The following is a 22,230-nucleotide window of genomic DNA, read 5'->3' as shown; positions in this document are numbered from 1 at the left end:
CATAGGGATAATCCAGTAACAGGTGAATGTAGAGATTTGTTGTTTGCGCATCCCCAATCAATTCATTTGGCAAAGTGTTTTCTTGAGATCATTGTCATGGATTGCACGTATAAGACGAATGTGTTCAAGATGCCATTGTTTGAAGTTGTTGGGTTCACATCCACGATGAAGACATTCTGTATTGCTTTTGGGTATTTGGAGAGTAAGAAAGAAGGTTCTTACCTTTGGGTTTTGAAGAGGTTGCGTGATATTCTCGACTACAAAGCTATTTCTGTAAAGATAATTACAACTGATTGTGAGTTGGCACTTATGAATGCGATAGCTATAGTACTGTTTCCTGAAGCTTCACACTTCTTGTGTCGAGTTCACATCAGGAGGAACATCGAGACAAAGGCCAAAAAAACATTTGAGAAATTTGTTGAGTATGAACAATTTATGTTTATGTTCGAAACAGTGATAACAGCTCGTATTGAAGTTGAGTACTTGGAACACCTACGTTGTTTTAAACTTGAGTACGGAGATCATTATGGTGTGGTGGAATACATAGAAGACCAGTGGCTTTCGAAGTACAAAGAAAGGTTTGTCTCGGCTTGGATAGATCTCCATATACATTTTGGTACTTCGAGCAGTAACCAAGTTGAAAGTATGCATTCCTCTTTGAAGAGGCATTTGCGTTCTAGCAATAATGGTAACTTCTGAAAACTTTAATTTGATTAATAATCTCTCGACAAACCAAGTGGCGTAAATTGAAAAGTTCTTTTAATAGGAGCTTGAATATCTGGGATCATCGTTACAAACAAAACACATATGTGCAACTTAGAGGGTACATTTCTAGAGATGCATTGGATTTGATAGCAAAAGAGCTAATAAGGTCTGTTAGAGTTGGGACAGATGAAATTCGTTGTCGTTGTGTTTACAAGAGTATGTATGGGCTTCCTTGTGCGCATGAGTTATGTGAAATTGTTCTAATTGGTAGGGGAAGCATCCCCTTATCTTTGATACACCCTAGGTGGAGATAGCTTAGTAGCACTCCGATTGATCTTCCTAATGGGTCCTTTGATATTCAGCCCGAGCTTGGACAGATTTAGAAGAAGTTTCAGTCGCTCTCAGATGAACAAAAGGTTTTGATGCTGAAAAAGTGTGTAGAACTAGGTGATCCAAAGGCAACTTTCATGCGAGAGCCTCGGGTTAACACCAATGTGAGGGGTAGGCCACCTGGAATAAAAATTGGTGTGAAGACTTGTAAAGATAAAAGGGACACAAAGAGAGAGCCTTCAGCTTTCGAGTATGCACAAACAGTTGAGGAACAAATTGTAACTCAAGAAAGCAAGAATAGTAAAGCCAAGAAGTTGGTACCATGCAAAAGAAAACCAAGAAGAGCTCATATTCAAGTGTTTGTAGATTTACCTGAAATTGGGATGATGGGCTACGTAACTTAAATCCATTGATACGAGACTTCATTGTGGATTGGCAAGATGTTGAACTGAATGGACATTGTGGATTTAGCGCGATTGCACGATGCTTAGGGTCTAATGGAGATGATGCATGGATTACTGTGAGGGCTCTTATGTTGACAGAGTTGATTTCCCATGAGGCAGATTATACTTTAATGATGGGTGGAGAAGAACGAAAAGAAGCAATCAAGACAAATCTACGATGTATAGTTCCATATACGATGAACCCCAAAGAATGGTTTGAACTTCCTTTAATGGGATTTTTAGCCGCTAATACTTTTCAGTGTCCTTGTCGTCATTGGAGAGAAAGAATGTATGTCATACTTTCCTTTGTGGACTGCACCTGATCCAACTCGTGTCAAGATAGCAACAATAGGCCACATTGGAGGAGGCACACATTTTGTGAAACTCGTGCTTGAAGATGATAGTCCTATTCCGCCACTTGCTCTAGGGTGGGAGTCATTTGCATGGACAAAAGCTTGGGATTGGGCAACTATAATGGAACCAAGGATCATGAAGTGGTATAAAAGGGTTCCAAAAAATGTTATGGATTTAAACCTTTCGTAACTATCCTTGTACTGACAAGATTTTTTGGCTTTAATATCTATTTTGTGTATGTGTATATACTGTCATAAATTGCAGAATGTATTAGAATTAGAATATGTCAGAAATGGTATTAACTAGTTTTTGTTAAGTGTTCTGTAAATAGTATTAAAATGTCAGAATATAGTAAGTGCTTTGTCGGTTTAAGGTAGGAACCAAAGGCATATCGAGCTTCAGGTGAGCTTTATCACTTGTGTTATGACAAAAGAACACCAGCTGCCTTTACAGCACAAAGTGAACGAGGGACTAATGGGTTCTAGGATAAGCTATCTTAATTCATAATAAGAATTCAGGACTGGCGAACTAGCAAGGATATTCCTGTCAGACAGTAAATGCAAAGAGATTTTTTCCCCTTTTGTAAACATAAGTCAGAGTATGTTTATGATGCTCTGCAGTGTACTATGAATTCTGTTTCTATAGCTAATTTTGGCACTTGTTTGAACTTCCATTAATTTAGTGAATTGGAAATGGAACAAGCAACCCAGAGTCCAATACACATTAATCTCTGACAAATGTTTCTTAATCACGTTTTGTACAAACTTTTGTTTCAAACATTCTCTTATAACATTTTTTATAATGCTTTGGGATATCATATGTAACAATGACTTCATGGAGATTACAATTATCATTAAACCCTAACTATCAATGTTCTAACCGTCATTTTAAACATGCCTCCACGAACACGAGGAGGATCAAGCACCCAAACCCGAAAAAGAAAATGTAACGAAGTGCCACCAATTCCCATTGTTGAAAACTCCTCCACTAGAAATTTCATTGCCAACTATCGTAGGCTTAGAGTAAGTTCATCTCTTTTTCATTTTGATTTAGTTATGACATTTTTCATGTTTGTTGAATGTTCTTAGAATTTGTTGTTCTCTGCCAAAATTTTATAACTGGTCGAAATATATTGTTATACCCTTATCTTATCTTCAATGCTACTCTATTGTCCTCCATACTACATAGTGGACATTAAGTGTTCATACTCCATACTCCACTAAGTATGAACACTGAATGTTCATACTCTTATTGGACTATGAACATTCAGTGTTCATAGTTGATGCAGTACAGTTTGCCAATGCATATGTCAATGAACTTGGCATATGATGCATATGTCAATAATGAACTGGAAAAGCGGCAACAAAGTCGGAAAGACATGGACGCGACCATATTTGATTGGAAATATCAAAATTAGCATAACCCACGGCGAAGCACCACCCTCTTTCGGGCCCTAAATCCATCCTTTAGGCCTTCAAAATCACGTTTTTGCCGTTTTAGGAAAATTTTGTTTTTGCTATATCTTTTGATAGGAGAGTCCGTTTTCGATTTGGTCAATTGGGTTAGTTTAATTTTGATTAGTAGTTTCTTAATATGTGGTTATCCCAAAACTTTCCATTTTTGGAAAATTTCGAGTTTTGTGGTAATTAGGGTATTTCGCCTATATAAAGGCTGGTAGTCTGTATTAGGGTTTTCCGTTTTGGTTAGAGTTAATAATATTAATAGTTACTTCTCTTGTTTCCATTTTTTGGTATTCCTTGTGTGTGAATCAACAAACCTTGAAGCCATTAATCCCTGGTATTTCACAAGAAATCAACACGCTTTAGTGTTGGTTGTGAAAATCTGCAACTTATAAGCTCTTCTCTACATCAATAATCCTATTGGACTATGAGCAATGAATATTCATACTCTTGTTTGATTATGAACATTCAGTGTTCATACCATTGAATTATGAACACTGAATGTTCATACTCTTGTTGGGCTATGAACATTCAGTGTATTGAACTATGAACATTCAGTGTTCATAATCTTATTGAACTATGAACAATGAATGTTCATACTCTTGTTGGACAGCTTATACATTGTCGTATATAAACTTTCTTTGTTATATAGTGTCGTGAACAACTTATACAGTGTCGTTTACAGCTTATACATTGTCGTATATAAGATTTATGAGTAGATATGACACTATAGCTGTCATACTTATATGTTATGCCACTTCTTACAGAACTGACGGGTCGATATGTCACTTTAAGTGACATACTTTCCCAGGGTAAAAACTCCAATCGTTGACATCTCACTGCATATGTTATAATAAAATGAGGCATAATAAATAGTATGCTTCCACAATGTCATTTCTAGTTGCATATATTTGCCTCTGCCTCAACAATATCAAATTAGTCAACCAAATCTTAAACAAAAAACATCATATTAATCGATTCACTCAACAAAATCAACTAAAAAAATGAAATCACAAAGAAACTTTAGAAAAAGTTTTCTCATTCTCTCACAAAGAAAAACAAATTTTTTTCTCTTGATTATCCTTTCTATATTGGTTTACAAAACTGACGGGTCGATATGTTATTTTAAGTGACATACTTTGGCTGAGTAAAAACTCCAGTGTTGACATCTCACTGCATATGTCACAATGAATGTCATACTTTCATAATGTCATTTCGATCTAGTTGCATGTTTTTGTCTCTGCCTCAACACTATCAAATTAAGAGTAACCAACCAAATCTTAAACAAAAAACACCAAATTATTTTTGTCTCTGCCTTCATTTGCCTTGCACAATTTTTGAAGCCCCTCATTATTTTGGCATCTTGACGCAAAACAATCACACAACTTATGAGGATAATTGGCACAACCCAAGACAAAATGTGTAAATTACAGATGAATGACAAATTATCGATATGTCTTAAGACAGATCATTCCCTAAGTCTATATACTGCCGAATAGAAGCTTTTTGCTGTACAAGGCCCAGACAAATTATGTAGAATATGCAGTAGGTATATGCTACTTTTTATAGCATCACTGGATTATGACAGAGATTATGTAATATTAGACATTTTTTATGCTCTTCTCATTGACATACTAGATTTTGGTGCACGTGAGTAGTGACAACATTCCTTTTTCTTGCATTTAACAATCGAGCAGCAATAACAATGATGATACTTTTCTATACTTTTAGAGCATTAGAAAACCAATTTAGTTGTGTGTGGCACCCCTGGATATGTTCCAAGTCTATCCCACATACAAAATCACTTACATCACATAACTCACATAAAGGACTCAAAGTACATATTCAAGCATCCAAAAAGCAAACTGTAAACTTCCAAATCTTAATGACCTACTTTACAGGTCCCTTACATATAACATATATATCTTTGTTCTAGTTACTCTGACAACTCATCCTGCTTCTTGTACATCTTCTACACCCTGGTCCAGCTTCTTTCCGTTATTGTTTTGGGCCTTAAAATTAACTTCTTTGTGGTCGCTGCACTGCCGGATAATTAGATCCATTGATATGAAGACTGGAGAATAATAGAGCAATGACCATTCCTAAGTTTCACTGCAAAAAAGACATAATGGAAATTCAACAGTTTCAACATTCTCGTTACTAATATAAATTCATCAAATGGACAGGACATCACAACTTCAATAAAGTGATAAAGTGTCCAATCTAATTATTGCAAGTCGAGTCCAAGTAAACGGTTAGTAGTTAATCTTACTTATCGATTTTGTTTACAATCATTATCTCACTATTTTTATTGCTCTACCAATCACTAGTCTGCAATGTTTTGCAACATATTAATTCTTGAACATGAACTAAGTAAAATACTTTACTCCAGGTAACTAAGTGAAGTCATAACCATGGAAATTTCTACTTTTGAAGAGTCTTGAGCTAGACCTAATGCCCTAGTAGGTCTATGATTTAGCGAATCAACATTTAGAAGAATATATGAAATGTGCGTGTTTCGAATCAATAGTAAGAGCTCACCTACACCTGATGCAAAGACAATAGTGTTAAGGTATTACAAATCTAAAGGCTGCATTCTATTGACTTGTTTAGTAACCCTAGAAACCTAATACAAATATATACATACCCCAAATATATGCCCTGCAGTTGATTACAATACCCTTACAGAATGACGTAAATATCCTTGTTATCGTAACAAAGGTAATGCAAGGAAAGATGCAAGCAATAAGCATTTCAAGTTTTTCTAATTCCATAGAGATGGAGATAATCAGTACAATGCTATGATGCAAAGAACACTCGTGCAAGCAATTAAATTACTTTGAGAGCGGTAAATGAGAAAGGCTTAGTCAAATACAGTGTTAAGAGATCTGATCTCTTATTTTCTTATAGTTAACTAAACTGCAAGAAATCTGAGCACCACAGCAAGCTCCAACAGCTTGTTTAAGAAGTGTGAATGCAGTAAATGTAATTTTTTTTGTTCTTTTTTGTTATGAAAAGGTTAGGGGTTTAGGGTGACCCAAACCTGCATTCAATGAGTTGTATCCCAAGACAGTCTTTTTCCACAATACACTGTAGGCTTTCATTCAGTGGAGGAGAGTAGAGTACAAAATTGCATCCCCAGGCATACTCAAATACATTACAAATTGAAAAAGAGATGAACGATATGGAAAATAATATTTATAAGCAATATTGAGTATTTGATAGTTTAGTACGCATGACAATAGAGCATTAAAGCTTATTGTTTTTAATACCCATTTTCTACCAATGTAGAATAACTTGCCTTTAGTTAGAGCTATACCAAGCAAAAGCCCTGAGCTAGCATTGTTCTCAAAACACTAACCTCCAATGTCATCAATTTACCTTTTAAGTATGTTTGAAACCCTAGCTACTTTAGTAAGTTAGCCACATATCCCAAATGATGGGTATGAGATACTAGGAACTGCCCAAGGATTAAAAAAGAAAAGAAAAAAGGTAACTTAAGTTAAAGAGAATGTTCATCAAAATCAAGAAATTTAGATACAATTCAAACAAATGGGGATATTATATCCAACCATAATTGGGTCAACCATCCCAGGTCTGTCTCAATTGCTCCGTCTCCCACATTCTTTTCTTTCTCTCAAAAGAGACAACTCACTAACAAGACAAGTAAACAAACCTAATCTCACCTTCACAAACTTGAGACGTGGCTATATGCAATGTAACACATCCCGTGCACCTAGTATAAAATGTTTGGTGCGAGAGTGGTATTGTATCCTGACATGGATATAACACCATGACATAACCGATGTGTACCAGTCCGGTCAACATATGGGGATTGGGTAAGCTGTAGTAATGAAATCACATAACATGGACCAATCTATTTATTTTCCATGACTCTTAAGCCTAAGCAATTTATGCATCATTTATATAGAAAAAGTTATCAGGGTCCCCTTTGGGGCACACTGGTTGTGGAACGCACCTGTGGTGACTCGATGACACAAGTCCTCCGAAACAAGCCAAGTTGCCACCCACAACACAAAAGATAACACAAGTGCGAAAGCTTTGTAACAAAACTAAACACCACTGCTTCATCATGTGATGCCATTTACACAAGTTAATATATATAACAAACTTAAAGAAACTACAAATTGTTCATAATACATGATGAACAACAACAAAATTATACACGACCAGAATATTTAAAGTAGTTCTACTCTAATTAAGAGAAGTATGGTCGAACACAGAATGAACACCTAAGTGTAAACACACTAAGCAAACATAGATGACCAAGTGAAGTAGTCATAGTCTGCATCGGACTCGTCCTGCATATATATATTTTTTAATTATTGGCTAAATATTGTAGATATTTTTGGTAGTACCCTATGCGGGTTGCATATTTATTTTTGCTATGTATACTTTGGACAAATTTATCTAGTTTTCATGGAATTTAAACCTTTGTACCATATATGTAGAATGTATATGACATGATTTGGTCAGATGGTGAATTTTAACTAACTGAAATACCCGACACATTTTAATATAGCTATACATTTTCTTTACCATGGGTTGCAAGTGAATAAGTATATGGTTCTACTATCTTGAGGCCTCGTTCTTGTGAGTGAATAGGTCTGTTCCAGTACCAATGCTCCAAAGTGGGATGTGACAATTCTCCCCTACCATTAGCATGTAACTTATTTAAGTTCCTAATGACGTTCGAGCACCACTTGAACTTCACTATTCACCAACATCATAATATGTATAACATTGAAGGATAACATTGTGTTTAGACTAAACTAGATAACTGCAAGCAGTGGGGATGTGAGCGGAGAAGAGAGAGGGATAGATGGGTTTGTAGTGGGGAGAGAGAGAGTTGGGCTTGGTTGAGAAGGAAGGAGGGAGATGGAGAGGAAGGGTGAAGGAGGGAGATTGAGGACAGACATAAACCAACCAAACTCCCTTTTGTCCCACGTACACCCCCCCCCTCTCAGCCTAGATCGTTCGCTCCGCTCACTTGAAAATACGTCCAATTTACTCAAGAAACAAGACTTTTTTTTTGCTCTATTATTTTTTAGAGTTTATGCGGAAATTGAAACACCCCCATAATTTCAAATGAAATAAAATCATTGTGAAGTAAACACCCTTGAACCAACCAAAATTATAACAGTATGAAGATACTAATTTCAAACAAATAAGATAAAAATAAAGTATCTTCAAACCAAGCAAAACCGGAACAGTATCGATATATTAAATTCACATCAATAACTAACAAAATATAAAACATCCTCATAAAACATACATTTGATTCTTTGAAGCAAGAAAATCAAAGCAGAATCAATGCAAGCAAAATCTAAGCAACAGAAACGAAAAACCATAAATTAAGAGAGATGAAAAACAATTTGTTAACAATTAATGGAGAGATGAGTGGAGTATTCTACTTACCCTACCTAGTTTAGAATATCGTACAGCAGCAGTGAGAAAAGAGTGTGTACTAGCCAGTGAGGCAGTGATGGAGAGAGGAGAGAAAGGGAGGTTTTGTTTCCTCATATGAGCGGGGATATTGAGGTTTCCAAAAGGATCCAAAATAATGATTCCTCAATAATGATAGAGCGGGATTTTTTGGTTTCCCTCTTTCGCAAAATTTTGAAATTTGTATTGACCAGTATGACCCTATGAAATTTGAGTATCAGAACCGATGGAAATTTGACTAAATTTCGTCAACCTTACCCGATTTGGGTCAAAATCAGAACTGGTTTTTTGACCGGATCAGGTTAGACCACTAGTTCAAATAAAACCAGAGCGGTTCTTTGTTAGAGAAAAACCGTGCGCCATTAGTTTTGGTACAACCTGCACACCGTAGATTTAGCGATATGATTATAACCTGTAATTATAATTGAGGCTACTAAAGGAAGTATTTGGTTGAATCAACACGGCCGGGTTAATTAAAAACTCCCAAGTTAAACACGTTTTTTAACATTTGAACAACCGAGTTGACCGGTTCACCGGTTCATAACTTGAATCGGGCAGTTCAAACCATAGTACAAAATATTAGGATATGACTGTTTATCGATACTCAATTTCTTGATATGTATCGTGGATATATCCCCATCTTTGGGGACAATTTATATTGCTTGATGGGAGGGGTTCAAGGTACATATCTTATCTTAACACTTAAACAAACTCAAAATTGTTAGGGCATTTATAAGTTTTGGATTAAGCTAAATTTTTGTGGATATGATTTTCTAACTATTTTAAACATTGTCACAAATATTCAAAAAAATAAATTTTTTTATAAACTTGCTAAATACAGTATCAACAATGGTGAAAATGAACGGTCTACAATTAGCCAAATTTGGTAAATTGTTAACTACATTAAACAAGTTTTGAATTTTTGAATTTTTTTATTATTTGTGAGAATGTTTAGAATAGTTAGGAGATCATACCAACACAAAATTAGCCTAATTCAAAACTTATAAATGCCCTAACAATTTTGAGTTTGTTTACATGTTAAGCTAAAATATGTCCCTAGAACCCCTCCCTTGTTTGATATGCAAATATCGTAGATATATCTAAAACAATCTACTATCTATATACTAAAGCAGAGACATATAGTATTTTCTAATAGCCTACAATCCCACGTACATGGAATCTCTTTGGAGAGTTTGAGTATATTTCCAATTCTTATATTTGGAGAGTTTGAGTGTATTTCCAATCCTTATATATTTGATTAAATAAAAAAAAATACTAAAAAATAGGTGATTTGTAGAAGGTAATTTCCTATTACGAATCAAACACTTTTAGTGTTCCAATTCTTATATATTTGGTCAAATAAAAAAAAAATACTACAAATTAGGTGATTTGTAGAAACTAATTCCTTATTACAAATCATACAATTTTAGTGTCTATGATAAAGCACCGACTTATTTTGAATATATCCTTAACATGGTCTCAAACTATAGTTATTATACAAAAAATAACATCACAAAATATATAGTAGAAAATAAAAAAAATAAAAAATAACGGCAAAATAATAATGACAAATATTTTAAAATATGTATTATAAATGAAACTAATGTCAAAAAATAATTAATGGGGAATCGAAAACTGGATGCAAATGTATCGAACTAACCTCAAATAATATTTAACGGGAAATTGGAAACTGGATGCAAATGCAAGCATTAAACTAATATTAAAAAGTAATTAATATAAAATCGGAATATGGATAAAACTGCATTAAACTAACCTCAAAGAATAATTAACAGGAAATCAAAACTTGGATGGAAATACATCAAACTAACATCAAAAAATAATTGTTGGAAAATCGAAAACTGGATGCAAATGCATTGAGCTAACTGATAACCCTCAAAGATTAAATTAACGGGAAATCAGAAACTGGTTGCAACTGCATTGAACTAACCTCAAAGAAAAATTAATTATAAATTGGAAACATATAATGCAAATGTGTGGAACTAATCTTAGAAAATAATTAATGGGAAATCGGAAACCGGATGCAACTGCACTGAACTAATCTAAAAAAATACACTGGATGCAAAACCTCAAGAAGTAATTAACGGAAAATCGGAAACTGGTTGCAAATTCATTGAACTAACCTCAAACAATAACTAACCTCAAATAATAATTTACATTTCTTGAATTTGGATTAATACAATAATTATCTGGATGCAAATGCATTGAACTGACCTCGAAAAACAATTAACAGAAAATTGAAAATTGGATGCAAGTGTATTGAACTAACCGAAAAAGAATAATTAACGAGAAATCAGAAATTTAATGCAACTGCATTAAACTGATCTCAAAAAATAAATAACGGGAATTGGAAATTGGATTCAACTGCATTGAACTAACATCAAAATATAAATATTGGAAAATCAGAAACTGGATGCAAATGCATTGAACTAACCTCAAAACATAGTTGGGTTATATGTTGTGGGAATGTCTCGATAATTATAGTTTTGCATTTAAAATAGTGTTTATCTTATCTCTTTCCGTATGATTGAGATCTCCTTGCTATTCAAGTAGCTTCAATATATATGAACTTCGCCTTATTATGTAATCTCACAAAACTTCAATTATTAAACAACAAAATGAAGTTGAGGGGCTTTATCAAAGGTGAGTTATTTTTTTTTTAATGGAGAGTGAGGTTTTCACGTTATAAGAAATTTGGTTGAGTAATCAATATAATATTAATATATAATAGTTATGCATATTTGCAAATATTTTTCAGAATAATTAATATAACAACATCCGTTCATAGATAATCTTTGAAGATTCCACATAGTGAGCCATGCATAATTTAAAAAATAATTAACGGGAAATTGGGAACTGGATAATCTTCGATGATCCCACATAGTAAATTAAGCATAATTTAATTTTTATGTCATGTTTGCAAAGACACTACAAATGGATTAGTAGAAGTTGGTATTACACACCACATTGGATAATTATAAAGAAATCAGAAATTGGATTCAAATACATAACTGAGCTCAAAGAGTAATTAACGGAAAATCGGAAACTTTATGCAAATGCAATAAACTAAACTCAAAAAGTAATTAACTAGAAATCGGAAACTGGATGGAATTGCATTAAACTAACGTCAGAGAATAACTAACGGGAAATCAGAAATTGGATGCAAATCCTTGAAAAATATTTAACGGGAAATCGGAAACGGTATGCAAATACATCAAACAAACCTCAAATAAGAATTAATGCGAAACCGGAAATTGGATACAAATGCATTGAACTTAACTCAAAAAATAATTAATAGAAAATTAAAAACCGAATGCAACTGCATTGAACTAACCTCATAGAATAATTAGTGGGTCGGAAACTAAATGCAAATGCATTTAAATAACCTCAAAGAATAGTTAACGGGAAATCAGAAACCGGATATAATTGTATCGAACTAACCTCAAAGCATAAATAATCAGAAACTAGATGCAGATGTATTGAACTAACCTTAAAAAGTTATTAACGGGAAATCGGAAACTGGATCCAAATGCAATGAACTAATCTCTTAGACTAATTAACGAAACATTGAAAAATGGATGAAACTGCACTGAACTAACCTAAATGAATAATTAACGGGAAATTATAAATTTGATGTAACTGCATTGAACTAACCTCAAAAATAATTAACGAGAAATCGAAAACTTGATGCAAATGCATTAAACTAACCTCAAAGAATAATTAACGGGAAATCGGAAACTTGATGCAAATGCATTAAACTAACCTCAAAGAACAATTAACATAAAATCGGAAATTGGATGCAACTGCATTGAACTAACCTCAAAGAATAATTAACGGAAAATCAAAAACTGAATGCAACTGTATTAAACTAAAATCAGAGATTAACTAATGGGAAATCAGAAATTGGATGCAAATGCATTGAAATAATCTCAAAAAATAGTTAACTAGAAATCGGAAGTCGGATGTAACTGCATCACACTGACCTCAAAGCATAAATGTCCACCTTTTTAGCCTTATCACATGAGTAATTAGGAACCCAAAATGAAAGTGAGTTTATAAAAACAGACTCTTACATGTATGCAAACTGTATAGAAATTATAAACTATCAAACTAATCTAGAAAAACAATTAACGGAAAATCAGAAACTGGATGCAGATGTATTGAACTAACCTCAAAGAGTAATTAATGGGAGATTGGAACTTGGATGCAAATGCAATGAACTAATCTCAAAGACTAATTAACGAAGCATCGAAAATTGGATGCAACTGTACTGAATTAACCTTAATGAATAACTAACTGGAAATCATAAAGTGGATGCAATTGAATTGAACTAACCTCAAATAATAATTAACGTAAAATCAGAAACTTATGCAACTACATTGAACTAACCTCAAAGAATAATTAATGAGAAATTAGAATCTGGATGCAACGTACTACATTTAACTAACCTCAAAGAATAATTAATGGAAAATCAGAAACTTGATACAAATCCATTGAACTAATAACCCTAAAACATATTTGTATTATATGTAGGGGGAATAAATGTCTTGACAAATATAGTTTTGCATTTTAAATATTGTTTATTATAATTTTTTTTATTGTGATTGAGAATGCCTTGCTATTTAAGTAGCTTCAATATTATCTTCGCCACATTGGGCATTCTCACAAAACTTCAATCAAACTTTTATTATTAAACCTAACAATAAAAAAAAAAGTCGATGAGTTTTATCAAGGTTTGGTGCTTTTTTTTATAGAGAGCGGTGCGAGAAATTTAAATGAGTAATTAATATAATTTTTATATCTCATATCTATGCATAGTTGCTAATATTTGTCAGAATAATTTAATATAATGGCACCCGTTCGTAGGACATGTTCATGTGATAAATCTTTTCAAGTGGGAGTAGTGTATTTTTTTGAGGATATGGAAACAATCACTCTATTTTAGTGATTTTTTCACATTAGTACGTAAGCCGAACGGTGATGATTTACCGTTAAATCATCATAAATCTAATAAAACTATTATATAAGCTAGACCGAGTTTAAGATAATTCTATTTGAAAATTATGGATTAATATCCTAAACCACAAAGTGATGATGCTATCTCAATTTGATCCCTTAGTTTCCAAGTACTTATGCACCATAATCGCTGGTCATTAACGTATTTCGATTTATTTTCAATAAAAATATATTCTTATTCGAAAATTTGTGTGAGATATTTTATAAAGCCTTTTCAGCACATAAAATATTTAATAGATCCCGGGCGTATGCCCGGATCCAAAATCTAGTATCTATCTAAAAGGCTATATTGACAAATATTGTGGATATCTTTTGATATATCATTTATATTTATTTGAAATATGATGGTAAATATTAAATAAGATTGTTATCTAAACTAAATATCCCCAAATATCACAATATATCCTAAAATATCGTAAATATCATCAAAATATTGATGATATTTACAGCTGTATATATCTCTAAACTTATCGTGATATTTATATGAGGGCGTATTTATATATCTTTTGCTTAAATGAGATATGTATCGCAATATTTTGTACTATGGTTCAAACCGTCAAAAAACTCGTTCAACCCGGTTCAATAGTAAAAATTCAACTTGGGGAGTTTCGAATCCCGTTCAAATAGGGGGAGTTGTAAAACCATTTATTTTTTCAAAATAAGCTGGGGTTAAGGCAGACCCCCACTTGTATATAACCAAAGTTACATTCCACTCTAAGAGTATGATCATTAGCGGGAGCAACCATTACAAACTAGTTAATCTACTAATCCCCTATTAAGCAAGCCTAACAAGTTACATTATAAGAATAATCTTAAATTACCAAGCCAAACCCAAAATCTGATAGCCAACTTAAGGGCGGTTCAGCATTTCAGCTATTGTTGCAAAATCAATAAGGATTAGTCCGACCCAAACTTCACCATCTTAACCCACAGTTTTCATGTAATCATCCATGTCCAGTTGTCCACCAACCAGCTTCAAACCCGATTTTGCATCTACATTGTGTAGAAAGTTTGTTGATAAAGATAACGCGTTTTCCATCCAACGATCGATATCCTTCTCCCCCGAAAAGTGCAACTATGAAAAGCACAAGCCAAATCTGCAATTTCTTATATTGTCTCAAGCCAATTTGAAGTAGATCAAGTCCCAAACTCAAGACCATGCTTACAAGTAGGGCAGGGAACTGGCCGGGTTCGGGTCGGATATGGCTATTTCCGAATCCGAACCTGAATAGTTCGACAATATCCGAACCCAAATCTGAATCAAATTTAAATTCTCAATCCGAACTTGACCCGAACCTGAAGTGACCCGATCGGATAACACTCCAAATTAAAAAAAAAAATCCAAAAAACATATCCAAACCCGAATCCAAATAAACAAGCGAATATGAAAATCAACCCGAACCCGAACTATTATTCAGATTCGGGTTGGGTCCGGTTTGGGTAAAACCTGACCTGATTCCTTACCCTACTTACAAGGGCTCTGTCAACCCTTGCCAGCATTCCATGAATTAATAAGAGATATATACACATCAGAGATGATACTAACCATGATGTGTATTGGTGTAGGTTTTACAATTCATTGTGTAAACGCTTTAAAAAGGTTTGACTGATTGAATTGGATACACAAATGATCACATTGCACTTTTTAGCTTTTTTACTTTTTTAGGATACACAAAAAGCTCTACACAAAATGATCACACATACTTTTTGGTTTTTTTTGGACGACCTGTGATATAGTAGGTCAGTAGCCCAATGCAACATGGTGGTTTGGATAGTAGTCACTATGGTTAATTCTCTAATTCATGTCTCTCTCGCTCAGAATGAAACGATTAACATCATGTTAGTTTAGATGACGAGATTACTATTCTTAATCGTCAGATAGGCTCAGTCATAAATGAACAATATTTTTTCGTGTCCTATTTGTATGTGATGGTGATGGTGTTGTAAGTGACACATGGTGTTAAACTAATAAAACAAAAACAAATAACGCAAATAAAATAGATGGGATAACAAACATGAGCAAACAAATAATAAATATAGAAAAATATAAGCTAAATATAAGCACTTAAGTTGGGAATGCAGAGTTAAATCGGTACTCGGTCACTACTCGTTTGAAGAGTGACTAGGTGTAATTGGTCGGGGATTAATCGACATTAATCGGGAAATTTTTCAAAACACTATATTTCTTTAACATCATAATGAAGCCAATTAAGAACTCAATCAATCAATAAACTGTTGGCTTTATCCCTCACATGAGGAGGAAAGGATTTCATTATGCGTGGAAATGTTTGAGCGCGACCCGTGCTCAGATTGGCCTTGACCAAGGCGCGACCCGCGCCCATGCCGTGGAAGATTTCCAGTACTTTTAGCACGACCCGCACTCAGTTTGTTCTTGCCTGAGGCGCGACCCGCGCCCAAGTCTATTTTCAGAAGAAATTTGGGACCGCGAGTTTGCAATAAGAGTTAGAGTTTTTGGCAAAACCTAACACTAAGAAAACACAAGAGAGGTAGCACAAAAGTCAGAGAAAACCCAATCTTGAAAGCTATAAAGATTGAGAGATAACCTTTACAGAGAGACAACCCTGTAAAGAGATAAGAGTGATCTAGTAAGGTGAGAGACTGAAAAGAGAGATTGTAATCTTCCTTCCCACTTTATAAAGAACTAGCTTTTGTGGAAGTAGGCACCATTGGCCGAACCACAGTATATCTTTGTGTTATGGTTTGCTTTTACTGCTTTACTTTATTATTTGTTGTTAATAGTTATTTAGCAAGTTGGGCATGTTAGTATAGGTTGTAGTTGATATTTAGAATTTGTCTGGAGTTAAATTATGTTCAAATACAAGTTATCTGTGTAGTGGGAGAATCGATTGGTATTGTTATAAACCCCAACAAGTGGTATCAGAGCCTTGGTTAGATTAGCCTAGGGTGTTATCCAAATCTTGGTTGGAAGGTGTTTGACATAATTCCTGAGAGAAGATTTGAGTTTAAATAACTTGTAGAAATGGACCATTCTGTGAACACTCGCATGACGAGTCTGAATAGGAAGAACTATACCATCTGGAAAGCCAAGATGGAAGACTTGCTATACTGCAAGGACTTGGCACTTCCCATTGAGAATGAGGGAGTAAAACTAGAAAAGACTGATGAGGCTGAGTGGAAAAAGCTTAACAGAAAAATGATAGGATACATTCGATAGTGTCTTTCACCATGTGTCCCAAGAGACTACAGCCTTCGGTTTGTGGAAGAAACTCGAAGACCTCTACGAGAAGAAGTCGGGAGGAAACAAAGTGCTGGTCATTAAGAAGTTTGCCGACACGAAGTACCAAGAAGGTTCTTCAATGTCTGAGCATCTTAACGAAGTACAGAATATCATCAATCAGATGCATTTGATGAAGATTAATTTGGGAGACAAAGTTGAGGCTTTGTTTCTATTAGGCTCTCTATCCGAAAGTTGGGAGACATTAGCATTCTCTCTACATGGAGCAGCCAAAGATGGAATAGTTACCATGGAGATGACCGCATCTTTGTTGAATGAGGAGACTAGAAGGAGTTCAAAAGGCAGCTCCTCTCGCTCAGAGATCCTTGTCACAGAGAAACGGGGGAGAGGTAAATATAGAAAACCATCTCGTTCTAGAGGTGATGACAGAAGTAAATTTAGGGGTGAAGCTAGAACTCCTAAGGCAGAGAGGCAATGTTACTATTATACCACCAAGGGCCACTTCAGATATGAGTGCAGAACACTGAAGAGGGATGAGAAGAATAACTGTGTACATGAAGACATGGTGCAGAGGAACGGAAACACAGGCAGAGATACTACCGCACTAGTCGACGACCTAATGGGAATTGTGTTAGATTGTGGTGTGTGCTGTCTTAGTACCTCATGTCAGGATACAGAGTAGGTGATAGATATAGGAGCATCCTATGACATCACACTGCACAGAGGATTCTTCACTACCTACAGCTGTGGTGAATATGGTGAAGTGAGGATAGGGAACAGTGGAGTCTCGAAGATTATAGGCATTGGAGATATTTATGTAGAAACCAATGTCGGCTACACCTTGACACTCAAGGATGTAAGACATGTCCCTGACATACGGTTAAGTCTAATTTCGGCTGGGAAATTAGATGACGATGGCTTTGTAAACTCGTTTGGTAATGGGGTATGGAAACTGAGCAGAGGTTCTATTGTAGCAGCCAGAGGAAAGAAAACTTGCTATCTTTACAAAACACATGCTAGTTTGTGTAAGGTAGAAGTGAATGCAGCAGAAGAAGAAGCTTCCTCCGAACTGTGGCACAAGAGACTGTGTCATATAGGCATAAATTGGATGGAAGTTCTTGCTAAGCAAAAAACTGTGCCAGACATTAAAGGTACACATTTAAATACATGTACTCACTGTTTGGTAAGAAAGTAACAAAGGTGTCTTTCTAAAGATTCCCATCTCACAGAAAGGATAATGTCCTTGAACTAGTACACACTGATTTATGTGGTCCTATGAGAGTAAAGTCCCACTAGGGAGCTTTGTATTTATTGACATTCATTGATGATACGTCAAGAAAGATATGGGTCTATAGTCTGAAAACTAAGGATGAAGTACTTGGCGTGTTTGATAAATTCCACAGCATGGTGTAAAGAGAGACTGAGAAGTTGTTGAAGTGTATTCTCTCAGATAATGGGGGTGAGTACATTGGGCCATTTGAAGAGTATTGCCAGAGTCATGAGATTCGTCATGAGCAGATCGTTCCCAAGACACTGCAACAGAATGGAATAGCAGAGAGAATGAACCGTACCATTGTAGAAAGGATGAGATGCATGCTATCTCACTCTAATCTACCTAGAAGCTAATAGGTAGAAGCAATGTGTACAGCCGTGCATGTGATCAACCTATCGCTGTCAAAGCCTCTAAATAGTGACTATCTAGAGAGAGTATGGTTAGGTGGAGATGTTGATTATGGATACTTTAAGGTATTTGGCTGTAGGGCATTTGTACATATTCCGAAGGATGAGAGATCCAAGCTTGATGACAAGGCCAAGCAGTGCATTTTTCTGGGTTATGGAGATGAAAAGTTTGGTTACAAACTCTATGATCCGATTAACAAGAAGGTAATCTGAAGTCGAGATGTTGTGTTCTTGGAAGACCAAACTATAGCAGATTTCGAGGAGGGTGAGAAGCTACAGGCTTTCACTAATGATCTTGTTGATTCAGAACCAGAAGTTCTTCCTACTGTGGAACGTGCAGAAGGCATTGAGAATGTAGAGAACCATGAGTTTGAAACTCATGATGAGAATCTTATTACTCATGATGGGATAGAACCTATTGGTATAGAAGATGCAGATGAAATGCATGAACCACCACCAGAGCAAGCAGAAGTGCATCCTCCTGAGGTACCAGCAGATGGGGCAAGGAGGTAAGACAGAGAGAGACTAGCTTCAACTAGGTATCCACCACATACGTACGTTTTACTATCGGATGGTGGAGAACCTATGTACTATCAAGAGGCACTTGAAGGTATAGACAAAGAAAAGTGGTTGAAGGCCATGCATGACGAGACGAATTCTTTGCATAAGAATCACACTTATGAGTTAGTTGAGAAACCACAAAGACGAAAATTTTTCAAGAATAAGTGGATATACAAAGTCAAGCATGAGGAGAATAATCCTCACCTGATAAGAGCCCAAAACTGTAGTTTTAACCCTGTAACAGTCATACTTTTAGACCAATTATGTGAGTAATAATTAAGAGTTAACACTGATTACGTGTTTTTATGCATTTTAGGTTTCAAAGTCCATTTTGTGCAGAAATGTGCCACTTTAGCGAGATAAAGGAGCAAAGGTCGGTTACTAAGGAGTTCCGTGATTAAAGGCCAAGATTCAAGAAGACAAAGCCTTTCTAAAGCCCGGTCAAAAGCTGAAAAGTCGTCGCGGGCAGAAACAACACACAAGTCAGCAGAACTTTCGAAGGCCGTATCTTTGGACTCAGACCTCGGAATGGGGCCTACCCTATGTCAAAACGACCGGATCGGAAAGAGCTTTCCAATGGTTCAAGCTTTGACCCAATCAGAAGAGCAAAAGTGGACGAAAAGTCTGTTGAAGCCAACTGCAGCTGAAGAGGCCTTTTTGGACTGAAAGAATTGGGTTTTGGGCCTGATTCTCTGGCCCAAAACATGGCTCCAAGCCCATGCACGATTTTTGGATCTGAAAGTATAAAAACCAAAGCTTAGCTCTTTGTTAATGATAGCTAGTTAGACCTAAAACAATATAGATAATTCTAGATCTAGTTTTCAGTAGATTAATTAAGTTTTAGTTCCATTTTCAATTCTTGTTTTAGATTAAGTCTTTGAATCATTGTTCTTGATTGATTAGATAAATAAAATAGTTATTTTGTCAATTTCGATTTTTGTCATCTCAATTTATAGATCTAGTTTTAATTCTTGTTGATTATCATTTCGTAGTTTAAGTAGATTGAAACATTGTTAATTAATTTAGTTAAGTTAGAATTTTAATATGATGTGTAGTTATAATTCAATGGGAAATGATGGTTTGATGACTCAAGGCTAAAACCTCCATTAGAGGGGTTGATGAAGCCTTGATGAAAACTTAGTGGTATAGTGTAGAAGCATTGTAGAATCTATTCCAATCTAGAAGGTCGTGATTCGCCATGAGAATGGGTGGACGACCTCACATGCTAGTTAGTATTCGGTAGAAATGCCATGAACACTAGGGATTAGAACTCGAATTTCTTGCCGTAAGAACGTAAGAATCGAGATACAAGAATCTATGCTAGGGAACTTCTTTTCTTTATTTTTTGAAGCAATTAACTAACTTTTGTTTACACCGGTTTTTCTCTTCTTCTTTCTTCACTCATTCTATTCTCAGACTTATTCTAGATTGGGTAGGTTGATTTTTTTTTTTTTTATTTTTTTGTTCTGTTTTTGTACCAGGGTAAAGGATTTGTGGGTTATGAAAGGCTAAAGAAAGGCTCAGATGGGCGACTAGCGGGAAATAATTCATAGGTTTGAATTTCTGGCTATATCGATCCAAAGAGGGCCTAAATTCTCGCTTAAGATATGGCATAGTGATCAAGCAAGTGGACGTGTGATTTCTCTATCTGGATTTTACTTCTCCCTTGTGTCATTTCTCAAATGTTTCGCTCATATAAGGCTTTAGGCTATATTCTCACAAGATTTGTAGAATAAGTACTCTAGCCTAGCTTTCAGAAACTTACTGCTAACAATCATAGATACTTATGTAATATATTTATAGATAGATGCAAAGATTATTACCAACATATTAACCTAAGTTTCTAACTATTATTCTGATGCAAAAGCTACGTGAGACTTCTAGATTGTTAAGAGCATAGAGAAAGAAAACAATACCAATATTCCTAAGTGTATAACATAAACTTATTTATTTATGTTTTTGAAAATTTTTAACTTGAAAACAAATGCATATCATACATTTCTATATCCTAACAGATGCCTTAATTACACGTGTTTCTATGCCCCCCCCAAACAAGAAGCATGCTTTGTCCTCAAAGCATTTAAATAAAGAGGGTAGAAAAATACCATGGAAACGTGTGAAATTCTGGGACATCTGCAAAACAAGGTTAGAACATACTAATATAGGAAATAAAAATACTGATGCAACTCTATAAGAGTTCCACCCATTATGGGGTTAATAGAATTAAATTTGCTTGGGACATAAGCAGACAATAACAAAACTAAAAACTTACCTTATCTCCCACTTAAGCATCCTCCTCCTCATTAAAGAGATGAGGTTCCTTCACATCCTGCCAGTCCATTATAACTTGCCAAGCTTGCCGCCATTTATCATCTACTAATGCTAACCTGTTAAGTGTTATTATGTCCGATGGGATGTACGGGCGACCAAATGAGGTCGCACTCGCCATCCCGCCAAGTCATTATTCGCAATGAGCCGAACCACCCATTGGTGGGTCTCATGACTTCAACCCTTTTCAATCTGTGAATTGTACACGTAATCACGGGAGTAAACAACTACGCATGATGCGGCTTACCAACACAGGCATAAGAAGATACTTACGCCTCATGGTTTGGGCTCTCTTAAGACTAGCGACTAAAACCCGTGGGATGTCATATCGGCGACGTTCCTCAGCTAAAATGAGGAAAATGTCACCAGCCGTATTGTTTGTAGAAATGAACTGCCATTCCCCCAAAATATTCATCAGGATGAATAACATGGTGGTGCCTACGTTTAGGGAAAGGCTACCAAGGGCAATGCTATATAAGCCCACCGGTCCATTACTTTCGAATACCCCTCCCCCATAATACTCATGGAAATATGTATAATCATAAAGATATGCATTATCGGTCATATATGCCCGTCTGTGAACAGGATCAAATATTGGTAATTTTGAAACTAAAGCGACCACATTTTTATTGAATTGATGTGTCGTGTCATC

The sequence above is a fragment of the Coptis chinensis genome, chromosome 8, assembly GCF_015680905.1.
Source record: "Coptis chinensis isolate HL-2020 chromosome 8, ASM1568090v1, whole genome shotgun sequence".
Classification (NCBI taxonomy): Eukaryota; Viridiplantae; Streptophyta; class Magnoliopsida; order Ranunculales; family Ranunculaceae; genus Coptis; species Coptis chinensis.
The sequence above is the reverse complement of the archived record's forward strand: the minus strand, read 5'-3'. Positions refer to the sequence as shown.